The following is a 14,974-nucleotide window of genomic DNA, read 5'->3' as shown; positions in this document are numbered from 1 at the left end:
ATGGTCTGTGTCCAAAAAGCGTCTTGTTCCAGCGTCTTGTTCCAGCGTCTGCTTTCCTTCTGTGCGGCCGCTCCCAGCTTCTGGTTGAAAACATCTCAACCTTTCAAAAACGCGCTGGTGTCACAAAGTTAAACTAACGAATCATATGAGAAGGGCAGACCAGTCTGCCCAGTATAGTTTGAAACTGGTATACAAACTTGGAATACGAAGGCCTGTGTGCGAATCACAAGCTGTTTATAGAGCAGGAAGTTCTCTACGAATAGTCAAATCTCCTAAACTTTATGCCTCTTTTACTTAACCTTTGTGGAAAACGTCATCGGGTCAAGGAGAGATTAATAGGTGCTTCCTTTTGAACACAGGAAAAGACAGCACTGCGCGGGCACACACACACACACACACACACACACACACACACACACACACACACACACACACACACACACACACACACACACACACACACACACACACACACACACACACACACACACACACACACACACACACACACGTTGTTTCCTGGTAAAAGAGGACCCAAAGTGTTTATATATCTTGTCAAATGAGTCTTAAAGGCACCCAGTGCAACTTTATGTAAACATTCAATGAAAAATAAACATTCAATTTCTAGTCTTTTTTACACGTAGTAAGTTTCAATAACTCCATACCATTACATATCGACATTCAAGGAGCAAAGATGAGACGTCGCTGTGTGGTGAGAACTGATAGAAAATCGTAAACAACAACAATCGCCGGTGGGGAGAAGCCATTTTTCCATTGACTTGAAGCCTGCTTTATTTATTGTAGGTTACAAAATATAAAGAAAATGGCGGCATTGTTGTTGTTATCGATTTTCTATCAGTTCTCACCACACAACGACGTCTCATCTTTGCTGCTTGAATGTCGGTATGTAATGGTATGGAGTTATTGAAACTTACTATGTGTAAAAAAGACTAGAAATTTAATGTTTATTTTTCATTGAATGTTTACATAAAGTTGCACTGGGTGCCTTTAAGACTCATTTGACAAGATATATACACACTTTGGGTCCTCTTTTACCAGGAAACAACGTAGGTGTGTGTGTGTGTGTGTGTGTGTGTGTGTGTGTGTGTGTGTGTGTGTGTGTGTGTGTGTGTGTGTGTGTGTGTGTGTGTGTGTGTGTGTGTGTGTGTGTGTGTGTGTGTGTGTGTGTGTGTGTGTGTGCAGTCCACCGCCCTGACTAGCGTTACTGTGACTAGAGTTCATATTTCTTATGATCTTCCTCCACAAGCGTCCTGATATCAGATGTCTTATGCTGACGGAAAAAATACACATACACATACACGCACACAGTCACACACACACAACTATCATTCTACGCACATACACCCGACACACATTTAGCTGAACTGTAAATATATAATGGATATACAATATATATAGCTAAACATAATGATGAACATAATGTATATCTAACCATTATATTTCGCTGGCCATTATTTATAAGTGAAGATGAACATGAAACTTGATCGCAGTTACAGTGCGCGTGCGTGTGCGTTTAAGTTAGTTTCACTTTAGGTTCTCCTGGTAACTAATGACGTCAAAGCCGTATTGAATTCCTATTGGTCCAGACCAGCCTCTCCCTCTCGCGCCGTCTCTTGTTCGCAGGTTTCCTGGTCAGTCCGTCTGATGCTGGAGTCGGATTCGCCTCTCTGTGGATAATCGCATCGTGCTATTCTTCTGATTACATCGATATGAAGGCGCTTATAGGGCTGCTGCTGTTGGTCTTTGGTCACGATGTGTCCTCAGGTAAGACTGATTACAGTTTTAAATTTTCAAAATGATCTTTCCAAAGTTTCGTTTCTGGTTGCTGAAGAGACGCTTAGATTCCCTAATTTGGTTGAAAAGCATTTGATTATCCTCTCTAATAAATTAAATAAATCCACAGCATGATTCATCTTTTACTGTGAATATTTAAACTAATATAAGAGCATTTATTTTGGGTTCAACTGTGAAAACGAAACCAGCGCACTGGATTGATGACGTAGTTCCTAAATGTAAAATCTATTGTCAGATCCAAACATTAAACTTCAGTTGGGAGGGAATCCAATGTGTACTTTAAGTCTACTAATGTGTACTTTAAGTGTACTCCTAAGTATTATATTAACACTCTTAACATTCTTATTATTAACTCGACGTCAACGTTCTTGGAGAATCCTCGCGCGCGCGCGCACACACACACACACACACACACACACACACACACACACACACACACACACACACACACACACACACACACACACACACACACACACACACACACACACACACACACACACACACACACACACACACACACACACACACACGCACCAATATAATTATTATCGTTGCTATCAATATATTATGGAATATAATAATTATTTTGTTATATTAATTATTATCATTCCAATGATAGCAATCTGAAGATAGTTAAAATGCCGTCATTGAATGCAGGAATTCACCAATATACTTACAATTATAAAAACATTGGAATAGTTATTTAAATAATCGTTTATTTTTATATAATGGATAGTATTAACCCGTCTCTCTGACTGTCTTGTACTGTATTAACCTGTCCGTCCGTCTACAGTGATGTACTGTATTAACCCAGTGTTTCCCCCAGTACTGTGTTGTTAAGGCGGCCGCATTAACAACAATAGGGCCCCACCTTGACTACCAATCAGGGGTGGACTGGGACAAAAATTCAGCCCTGGCATTTTCTGTCAAGACCAGCCCACTACATTATCAGCACTAGGGGTGGGACGAGACGAACGGGAAGAACCCTGTATGTACTTTATTAAAACGATTTAATCAAGTACATACATCCTGCTATTTGCACTGCAAATAGCAGTGCAAATTGCTATTTGTGTCTCTTGTGCTGTTGACAAGAAAGGTGTGAAACCTGAACAGGAAGTTAACGGACATCCTGTGGTCGCTGCATCTCCATCCCCCATATCTACATAGCTACAAAACGCTTGTTAAATATCCCACTTGATCCAACGCTAATTTCTCTCTTGCAGTCTTTAGTCTGTGAATGGGAAAATCTTTTTGTGTAAGCCCAGCATTAGTTAAAACCAGACTCGGACAATAATAACAAAATATCCTGACAAATAATCTGAATAGAAACATATTACAGACAGTAGCAGCTTTAGAGCTGAAACGCATTTGTTTAAACTGTGACTCAGTCATTGTGAAACCATAAATAGAGAATACATTTTTTTTATCTGTAGCTGCGAGAAAAAGTCTAAGGCATGAATTACTTACTCGTGGGAGTCGCGGACTCCCACGACTCCGGCCCAGGCCATGAGGTCCCGCCCAACCTGGTTTGTGTTGTGATTGACAGCACTGTCAGGGCTCTCTGAGCCTGCAGCCCATGATTGATTGACAATGACAAACATAGACCAATAATCTGTGCGATGCTGGCCACACACTGCTAGCCCTCTGTAGCCAATTGGCCGGCCTAATTGGAGGAAATTTAGAGAGAGAGAAAAAAACAAAACATAGCGGCCCAAACGGCCCACATTGGGTCAACGGCCCACCGGGACGATGCCCGGTATGCCAGATGGCCAGTCCACCCCTGCTACCAATGTATATAAAGAGAAAAAGACATTTACTTGGGGAAACACTGATTAACCTACCTAACTACAGTGATGTACTGTATTAACCTGTCTGTCTGTCTCTCTGTCTGTCTGTCTACCGTGATGTACTGTATTATCCTGTCTCTCTGTCTGTCTACAGTGATGCACTGTACTAACCTGTCTGTCTGTCTGTTTGTCCGTCTACAGTGGTGTACTGTATTAACCTGTCTGTCTGTCTCTCTGTCTGTCTGTCTACAGTGATGTATTAACCTGTCTGTCTGTCTGTCTACCGTGATGTACTGTATTAACCTGTCTGTCTCTCTATCTGTCTGTCTCCGTGATGTACTGTATTAACCTGTCAGTCTGTCTGTCGGTCTACAGTGATGTATTAACCTGTCTGTCTGTCTGTCTGTCTACAGCGATGTACTGTATTAACCTGTCTGTCTGTCTGTCTACAGTGATGTACTGTATTAACCTGTCTGTCTGTCTACGTGATGTACTGTATTAACCTGTCTGTCTGTCTGTCTGTCTGTCTGCCTGTCTACAGTGATTCACTCTCTGCATTTTTTCACCACGGCGTCGTCTGGACTCTCAACCTTCCCAGAGTTTGTGATGGTTTCGATGGTGGATGAGGTTCAGATTGAGTACTATGACAGCAACACCCAGAGAATCATACCCAAACAGGACTGGGCGGACCAGGCCAACAGAGAAGACCCCAACTCCCTGGAGAGGGACACTGAAAACAGAAAGGGTATCCAGCAGGTCTTCAAAGCCGGCATGGGGATTCTGAAGAGGCGCTTTAACCAGACAGGAGGTAAGTTTATATCTAATGTCTGACCTCTCACATGGAGATGGACATCATTTAACCCCAGAATAAAGTTGAACCGTACTCCTAAACACACACACACACACACACACACACACACACACACACACACACACACACACACACACACACACACACACACACACACACACACACACACACACACACACACACACACACACACACACACACAGGTTCTAAGCAGTGTAGTAGTACTCAGAGCATAAGGGCCAAAAAAGTTTTTCCCCCCAAGCAGTCAGACTCCTGGAAAAACACACTACCTCCAAACCATCCACACGCACACCACAACAACAGACTGGTTTTTAACCATCTATTGTATTTGCACAGCATTTGTCTATTGCACAATAACCCTGCTGCTATCACCGCTTGAACGCCCTACACTTCACACTTTATTACACCTCATTACTTTTTAGTATTATTGATGCTGCTACTTACTTATTTATTTTTATACTTATTTTATATTTTTTTACATCGTTTCTTTTCATATGGTTTCTCATCTTTATTTATTTTATCTTGTACTGTTGCTGCTATGTGAATGCTGAGGAACCAAGCCTAAGATTTTTTCTCTTGTGTACTGTACAATAAGATGTAATAAAAGTTATTCTGATTCTGATTCAGAGTAGCAGTATTCAGTGTAGTGTTACTCAGTGTAGTAGTACTCACTGAGTACTACTACACTGAGTAACACTACACTGAGTACTACTCAGTGTAGCAGTACTCAGTGTAGAAATACTCAGTGTAGAATTATGTGTTTATTACTTGAAGAGACCAAGGCCTGCTATGTGTGATCTTTAGTGCCAAAATCCCGATTTTAAATAAATACTATATAATCACAGTATTCTACTCCTAGATGTCCCATCTAAAATTATTCTAAAAGATTGTATTCAAAAGGACAAAATGGCCAACTCCAAAATACAAATACAGCTAAATGCACAAAATGTTACATGACATTTAGTTAAAGTAGTTAACGTCTTCTAATAAAATGCCCCTTCTTATAAAATGCCCCCGCAGTGATTAATAAAGTCACGTCTTCTTTAATCAAGGAAACGTTTCGCGGGTTTACCCGCGAAACGGTCTACCGGTTGCATTACCGGCATGTAACCAGCAGGTGGTGGTGCTGTGCTGTGCTGCCGTGTTTCTAATCAGATTATTTGTTGCACTCCGTTGGTTCTTCATTCCCCAATGCGAACTCACACACACACACACACACACACACGTCCAGAAGTACGTGTGTATATATATATATATATATATATATATATATATATATATATATATATACATACATACATACATACATACATACATACATACATACACACACACACAAGCATCTCATCTGTGTTCAAATGTATTGAATGACCAGGGCACAGTAGCCTGTCTTCAGTCTTCCTGATTCAGCGGGGTCCCTGTCCCTGCCCTCAGCTCCTCTGAACAGCGATGCTCCTTTCAGGGCAGCAGTTTCCTGGTGCCGTACGTTTTCATCCAGATCAGTAACGCGTCTTCCTACAGTTCAGCAGACATGTCTTTAACCCTGGAGGTGATTGGGACTGTTTGGTGATCCGTTAATGATAACCTCTGAACTGCTGAGGGAAGCCTCCTCTATATATCCGGGGGTGTAGGGTGGAGTAGGGGGTGTGAGGTGGTTTAGGGTGGTGTAGGGGGTGTAGGGTGGTGTAGGGGCTGTAGGGTGGTGTAGGGGCTGTAGGGTGGTGTAGTGTGGTGTAGGGGGTGTAGGGTGGTGTGGGTGGTGTAGGGTGGTGTAGGGGGGGTGTAGGGTGTGTAGGGTGGTGTAGGGGGGTGTAGGGGATGTAGGGTGGTGTAGGGGGTGTAGGGGCTGTAGGGTGGTGTAGGGGGGTGTAGGGTGGTGTAGGGGGTGTAGGGGCGTGTAGGGTGGTGTAGGGTGGTGTAGGGTGGTGTAGGGGCTGTAGGGTGGTGGAGGGGGGTGTAGGGGTTGTAGGGGGTGTAGGGTGGTGTAGGGGGTGTAGGGTGGTGTAGGGGGTGTAGGGTGGTGTAGGGGGTGTAGGGTGGTGTAGGGGCTGTAGGGTGGTGTAGGGGCTGTAGGGTGGTGTAGGGGCTGTAAGGTGGTGTAGGGGGGTGTAGGGTGGAGTAGGGGGTGTAGGGTGGTGTAGGGGCTGTAGGGTGGTGTAGGGGCTGTAGGGTGGTGTAGGGTGGTGTAGGGGCTGTAGGGTGGTGGAGGGGGGTGTAGGGGGGTGTAGGGGGTGTAGGGTGGTGTAGTGCAGTGGAGGTTGGTGTAGTTTGAGACTCATTAATTAGTCCAGTATCATTTTAAACTAATTATTATCCTGTTAACCATTCTACATTATCCAGGTGAGTGGTGACTCCATCACATAAAGACGTGTGCTCTGAAGAGGCTCCTGTTTGTAGTCTTTGTGGTCTCATGTCCTTTAGAGTTTCACCTGCTCTCTCTCTCTCTCTCTCTCTCTCTCTCTCTCTCTCTCTCTCTCTCTCTCTCTCTCTCTCTCTCTCTCTCTCTCTCTCTCTCTCTCTCTCTCTCTCTCTCTCTCTCTCTCTCTCTCTCTCTCTCTCTCTCTCTCTCTCTCTCTCTCTCTCTCTCTCTCTCTCTCTCTCTCTCTCTCTCTCAGGTGCCCACATTATTCAGAGGATGGATGGTTGTGAGTGGGATGATGAGGATGGTACTACTGAGGGTTATGACCAGCATGGTTATGATGGAGAGGACTTCATATCGTGGGACCTGAAGACCCTGACCTGGGTCGCTCCAGTGCATCAGGCTCTCACCACCAAACACAAATGGGAACAGGATAGAGCTTATATGGAACAGCAGAAGCACTACTACACCAAGGTGTGTGTTGATGAGCTGAAGAAGCACCTGGCCTACGGGAAGAGCACTCTGCAGAGAACAGGTAGAGTCACATGACCTGGTGGGCGTTGACAGACTCATGTCTCTGAGTCCCTGTTCTCTCTCTCCCTCCCTCCCCCCCTCTCCCAACCCCTCTATCCCTCCCCCCCCCTCCCACCCCCTCTCCCTCTCCGTCAGCATAAGACATCTGATATATAATAAACAAACAAGACTAACATGACAAGAACACGTGCTTTACATTATAAAATTCTCTCTCTCTCTACTCTCTCTCTCTCCCCCCCCCCCCCCCCTCTCTCTCTCTCCAGAGCGTCCGCGGGTGTCTCTGCTCCAGAGGAGCCCCTCCTCCCCAGTGGTGTGCCATGCTACAGGCTTCTACCCTGACAGGGTGGTGGTGTTCTGGAGGAGAGACGGCCAGGAGCTCCATGAGCAGGTGGACCCCGGGGAGGTCCTCCCAACCACGACGGGACCTTCCAGGTCAGTGTGGACCTGGACCTCACGGCCGTCCCACAGGAGGACTGGGGGAGGTACGAGTGTGTGGTCCAGCTGAAAGGCATCGAGGACATCTCCACCCCCCTGGAACCCGCCCACATCAGGACCAACGGGGGTAAGACTGGCGTTGGAGGGGATGGAGGGGGGGAACACATGTCTCACCCCCTCCACCTGACCTCATCACAACCACTGCCAGGGGCCTCTACCCAGGCGCGTCGGTAGACCGGGGCATTCGAGGCTATAGCCCCGGGTCTTTTGGGAATAGCCCCGGATCGCTGTGCCGTCAAATATAAAATAAAAAAACATAATAATGATGAAAATAGCCCCGTAGAGTTTACTTCTTTGTGGTTGCATTACCAGCAGACGCAGATGCAACATTGTAGCCAGTGAAAACCGGAAATTTCTGACGTGTCCATATATGGGCAGATTTAGAATTATTTGTTGCAAAATGTTGCAAATTCAACGTCAGGATTCTTTCTACTCTGCACAGCGCATATCGTCGATATTGCTGTTTCGTGCTGCTAAGGATTAAATTGACAAATATGAACTAATTGATTTTAAAATAATATGAAGTTGAATTAAAAAATACAAAAAATAATTATGCTGAATTATTATCTAAAGTTAGAAAAATATGAGAAGCGATGTGTTACATATACGTTCACAAAAACATTGAATGGCAATTATGATTTTAGGTTATTTAGATAGGTATTTAGCCTTTCATTTATTCAGTATTTGATAATATCCCATGATTATAAGTTATATATATTTTTTTATAACTTATAATTTTTATAACATTTTATTTCGGGACTAATCAGATTATTCCTGTTAGTCGGGGATGTTATTGCATCGCGCATTAACTCCACAATAAGTTGAATACCCTAACATTTCGTCTCGCAGGCATTTTAAGATTCTTTGTGAATAGGTCTTACTGAGTTAGGAGTCCTCTTGAGGACTTTTAAGCTCTCCTAGACTTAGGTGCTACTTTTAGTCCTAAAATACTTTGTGAATTGCTCTTAGTGAAAAAAGTTAGGTGTCCTAAATTTAAGAGTGACACGCCCATTATTTTTAGGAGTTACTCCTAAATTCGCCAGTTAGGACCTACTTTTAGCCCTAAGATCCTTTGTGAATACAGCCCCTGATTTTCTTTTCTTGATTTTCTTTCAGAGGGCAGTCACATCCTTGCTTTCATCCTCACTGGAGTTGCTGTTCTTGCTGTTGTTGTTGCTGCTGTTGTTGTTGGAGTCTTTCTGTACCGGAAGTGGAACGGTGAGTGAATCAAACTCTCCAGGAGGACTGACACCTGGGGCCGTATTCACAAAGCATTTTATCTTACCGCTAGGAGTGCTCCTAACTCGCGCTAAAACATTTTACGTAGGAGTTTTTTCTTAAAAGTTATTCACAAAGCCGCTGAGACCTACTCTTACTAAGGATAAATCACAAAGAGTGAACTAAGAGTGACGCGCCGTTGCTATGGATTACGTCAATTCTCGTGCACGAGTTTAGAAGCGGTCAGTTCGGTGATTGGTTGTTCAGACGAGCCCACTGAATCACCGAAAAACAAGGAAATAGCCTAGGCTAGAAATGAATTCCTATTAAGTAGTTATAGTGCAGTTAGCAGAATACACGCATGATGACAATTTTGTGCAGACTACGATAATGACGTTGTAGCCTGCACATTCAAGAGAGAGAGAAAGCAAACAATAAAATACGTAAAATCTAAAAGAAAATAAATGTTACGAACTACCCAAGTGTTGACTGATTTGTGCCAAGGTGTTTACCTAAAATGTGTTTTCAAAGTGATCCCTAAATGCCTGTCCACTCGGTTCCACACGGCCAAATTCCTTGTAATGTTGATCGCCATCATCATCATCATCATCATCATCATCATCATCATCATCGTCTGGCTGTGGAATGTTCCTCCGCTTGCAAAGGTTGTGTAGAATGGCACATACGGTGATTACTGTGCTTGCCCGTGAGGCGTATTTCGCCGTGGAGGACATGAAACCGACGTTTCATCTGCCCAATTCCTCTCTCCACAACATTTCGTGTATGTTTGTGTGCTCGCAAAGAGCCAATACGATGTGTTTTACGCATAGGACTAAGCGTAATCTGCGTAATCACTTACATGTTACACTTTAACTGTGCTCCCGGTTGTGGATTAAGGTAGGGTGTCTAGAGCCACGTCTTGCATGGATAGTCACTGTCACCCAGCAAGTGACACCCAACTGGTACATCTCAAAAAGCTGCCTCAGACCGCTCACCATTAAAATGCGCGAATCATGGGTAGCTGAAGATCCAGGCCACTTTGCAACAACATCCAGTAGGCTATGTTAAAAGTAAAAGTTGCATCAAAAACAACCTGCGTGTTGATGGAATGCACTTTCTTCCAATTGACGAACACGTCCTCGTCTTTTGATGGCGCAATTATTTTAATTTTTTATAAGTTATATATATTTTTTTATAACTTATAATTTTTATAACATTTTATTTCGGGACTAATCGGATTATTCCTGTTAGTCGGGGATGTTATTGCATCGCGCATTAACTCCACAATAAGTTGAATACCCTAACATTTCATCTCGCAGGCATTTTAAGATTCTTTGTGAATAGGTCTTACTGAGTTAGGAGTCCTCTTGAGGACTTTTAAGCTCTCCTAGACTTAGGTGCTACTTTTAGTCCTAAAATACTTTGTGAATTGCTCTTAGTGAAAAAAGTTAGGAGTCCTAAATTTAAGAGTGACACGCCCATTATTTTTAGGAGTTACTCCTAAATTCGCCAGTTAGGACCTACTTTTAGCCCTAAGATCCTTTGTGAATACGGCCCCTGATCTCCACCTGCTCCTACTTCCTGTCCCCTTCCTGGACTCTGATTGGTTGTCTTCACACATTGGTGGTCTGGTTGTATAAACCTCCACCTCTGAATGATGAACCACCTCCTCCAATGCCGTGTCCATAGAGATGTTGTGGCATTAAGAATATGAAAGTCTAATAACATGAGGATATTCACCACGGTTACAACACTAATCATTTCTCTTGATCCTTAGATTCAGACAAGCGTCACAAACCAGTTGGTGAGTAAAATGTGTTTTTACTGCAGTTCTGCTCTTATGATTAACGCCACTACCAACATAGAGATCTTGGTGACTTGTCTAGCTCACTGGACTATACAGCTCTATAGATCTAGATACATCTAGCTCACTGGTCCATACAGCTCTGTGTATCTAGATACATCTAGCTCACTGGACTATACAGCTCTATAGATCTAGATACATCTAGCTCACTGGACTATACAGCTCTATAGATCTAGATACATCTAGCTCACTGGACTACACCGCTCTATAGATCTAGAAACATCTAGCTCACTGGACTATACAGCTCTATAGATCTAGATACATCTTGCTCACTGGACTACACCGCTCTATAGATCTAGATACATCTAGCTCACTGGACTGCAGCTCTATAGATCTAGATACATCTAGCTCACTGGACTATACAGCTCTATAGAGCTAGGTACATCTAGGTCAGTCATTCACCTCCTCCCATTCTGCTACTTCCCAGGTTCTGACACCAGCTCTGAGAACACTGAGGGGCAGAAGCTGGCTCCTGAGGCCCAACCTCTGACCACAGTCAGTATTTCATCAATTTACAATACTTATTCTGAGTAATATATTTACAGTTATATTTATTAGCAGCCTACTTCTTCACAGCGATAGTAATACTAATATATGAACAGTACTTCATGACAGTAATAGATTAACATTCATATTTTAACGGTACTTCATCGCAGTAATATGTTAACAGTACATCATCACAGTGATAGTGTGTTTAATGTTTAATCCTGACTTGTGCTTCCTTGCTGTTTAGGTTCAAAGTTAAATCATGAAGAGGCTTCTCACGTTCACCTTCCTAAACCAGGATGGAGTGGATCGCTGTTCATTTATAATCCTTACTATCAGGCTTGGGATTTCAGCTAACTGCAGAGTCTGCATTTGCTAAATTACAATATTCATACTTGACTCTATTTTGATAACAATCATCAATCTGTAAGAAGTGTAAATCAATTACATCTCTATTTGTGATAGATTTGATTAACTCTGCTGCTTCACGTTAAAACCTTTTAATTATGTTAGATTGTTTAATAATATTTAAGTTTCAAATAATGTTCAAAGATTCTGAATCAAGATTTTGGACAGTGAGATTTTGTCAAGTTTCAATACAATAATCGATTAATTTAATTTGTTTCATTAAAATATATCATTTGAGCCTTCTGCTAGCTTGAGAACTGCATCGTTATAGGCTACCACAATCGTGCTATGCCGCTTTAGCCTTAATTCTCTTTGTTGTATTTTCTGTGTTCTTTGGGGAATTGGATAGTATACTTGGGTTATTCTGTCAATAAAATACATAAAAATTGTTTTAGCCTATATATATATTTAATATACTTATCGTTAGGTAAGGTATACATACTTTGTTTAGAGGTTATGTTTATTATTAAAGGTTGTTAGGTTATAGGTAAATCCTAAGGATTAAATTGACAAATATGAACTAATTGATTTTAAAATAATATGAAGTTGAATTAAAAAATACAAAAAATAATTATGCTGAATTATTATCTAAAGTTAGAAAAATATGAGAAGCGATGTGTTACATATACGTTCACAAAAACATTGAATGGCAATTATGATTTTAGGTTATTTAGATAGGTATTTAGCCTTTCATTTATTCAGTATTTGATAATATCCCATGATATTCAATAAGAACACAATTAGGCCTATACTAAATGTAGTTAGCTTCAACATCATGAAAACAGAGATATAATCTTTCTGCAGATCAAATAATAGAATTTATAAATCCTTATTCAGTTCCCCGCCCAGCTATCTTGTAGGACCAAGATGGCTGCCGAGTGATTTAAGGTGCGTTCGCGGTCCTGGTGATAACGCGTCGGCTCGCCACTGATGAAGCTCACGCTGACACGTGTTCCCGCCAGCGACCGATCACGTGCACTGCGTTGGGAACCTAAAAGATCTCAACAGCAGGGTTTTTTTGTCAGATACAAAAAAAGTCAGAACTAATCAGAACTTAGTAGGATCAGTTTCAAGTTCGAAGGTCTTTATTTCCTTGTAGCCTACAAGCTACTATCCTTTTGCTTTTCTTTATGAGAAGCACATTGTATTGCCACTGTATTAAAGGCTACACATGCCCTTATCTAGAGATAATTTACCAGTGCTCGATGCCAACAGACGGTTACGACGTCAATAGTAGTGATATGATGGTTGATTAGGCTATTTTATATTAAGTAAAACGTTCATGTTCCGCCATGGTCATATGCGTCACTAGTAAACCATATGTCACCAACTGGGCAACTCTGTTATCAAAATCTGGCCCCAGTTGCCGAACAGAAGTAGAATCATAAGAGGGTCTTGAAGTGTCGTTAACGAGAACTTTCCGACGTCGCGAAAATGTTTTCCCCATAATTCCCAGCGATGTTAATGCAACATAAGGCCCAGGACTGATCTGACTGGTTTGGAGACAGGCTGCCAGGGCGACCTGATTGGCTGCCTGGGTCACATGGTGTGCTGAGTGTTGGCTGTGGAAAGCCCCGGTAGCTGCAGCACCACAACACCAACTGTACAAACTGCCACAACACCGGCCTCCATCTTGTCTCCAAACATCAAAAGAACCGCCGAATGGCGGCTGTGGTCCCATAGCAGGTGCGTAGTAGTGTGGGGGGGGGGGGGGGGGGACGGACCGTCTGCTCAGTGTGTGGTGACAACAGGCCTAGCCTCTCTGTAAAGTGGTGGTAGGTCGGCGATGTTAACAACTTTGGTTATTTTGGATTTGCGCCATAAATGTGTTGAGTGACATGATTGTTGGTCTAGACCTGTAGGTAGGCCTATTGTTTTAATATGTGGGGTAATGAGAAAGAAGCAGTATTATTAAACATGTTGATTTTTACAATTGAGATTAGCTCCAGTTTCCATATTTGGCAAGCAACACAGATCAATCTTCTTCTGAATGTGTGCGTGCCTGTGCTCGTGCAGGCTGGATTCCTTTTTGATGACGTCATAAATGTATTCATTGATTAAAGGAACCAAACCAAAACTATATCCGCCACCACAAGCCTCACAAAACAAACATAATATTTAAATTCCAACTACAACAAATATGTTTACAGTAATCTAAAATAAGTGATATGCAGTATGATCAATTGAAGATCATAACCGATGAAATTATTTAATTATTCTTTATTTAATCAAACTAAGTTTATCATTTAATCTGCATTGCATTGGCCATGCACAAGGAGGAAAGTAGTGAAAATAAATCAAACTTTTGACTCAATTGACTTGTGTAGATGCACTACCAGTAGCACTATCGAGTTATCACATGCAAGGTAACAGAATGACTCATCTAACCCCACATGAAAGGCTTACAGGTCGACCCATGCCTTCACCTACATTTCAGGGCCCCATAAGGGGCTTCCATTAGAGCAATTAGAAACAGAACTAAGAAACTTCCATACATCAGTTTATATTCCAACAAGAGAAACACAAAGGTCCAGAGCCAGAGGAGCCAGATGCAGACACGCCCGGAGCCACCAACTACCCAGGACCAGACCCGGCTGCGCCAGGAGCAACAGCCACACCATGCAATCAAATAGCGGCAGGGTTTGAATCAGTTCGGTTTGAAGGTCCGCCATTAACAGAAATGTTGAATGGATCAATTATAGATAATATAATCAACAACGGTTTGTCAATTTTACCACGGATGCAGTCAAAGGACTATCAGAACAATTAGATGAGCCTTGGACATGTAATTGGCAGAGCAAGGAGGTGTGTGTGGATGATAGGGACGACCTGTGGTACTTTTATCCCCAACAACACAGCTCCAGATGGGTTGGTGGCCAGGGCGCAGGCAGGGTTACAGTCCCTCAGATTAGAGATGGCAGAGAACTCGGGCATTAATGACGCTTTCACCGGACGATGGGGAACCTGTTTGTGGTGAGCGCTCCAGGAGCACCAGGTGCCATCCAAGCTCACATGGAGATCAAGTGTGAACCCGTGAACACAGACGAGGATCCACCAGAGGGGCCCGAGCTGATCCGGTTGGACGGTTGGGAACATGTTCCTAACGTCTGGTACGGGCGAGTTGACGATTGGACGCCAGGAGGAGGCTCACATGTGGTCGTGCTAGTAACCTC

At 42.8% G+C, this 14,974-nt stretch overlaps 1 pseudogene; it reads left to right on the top strand.

Annotated features, from left to right (window-relative positions):
* Positions 1–1,627: 1,627 nt before the first annotated feature.
* On the top strand, positions 1,628–12,322 carry LOC130369760 (major histocompatibility complex class I-related gene protein-like; annotated as a pseudogene).
* Positions 12,323–14,974: the final 2,652 nt, after the last annotated feature.

The sequence above is a fragment of the Gadus chalcogrammus genome, chromosome 17 (genome assembly GCF_026213295.1).
Source record: "Gadus chalcogrammus isolate NIFS_2021 chromosome 17, NIFS_Gcha_1.0, whole genome shotgun sequence".
NCBI classification, from domain to species: domain Eukaryota; kingdom Metazoa; phylum Chordata; class Actinopteri; order Gadiformes; family Gadidae; genus Gadus; species Gadus chalcogrammus.
The sequence above is the reverse complement of the archived record's forward strand: the minus strand, read 5'-3'. Positions and strand labels throughout refer to the sequence as shown.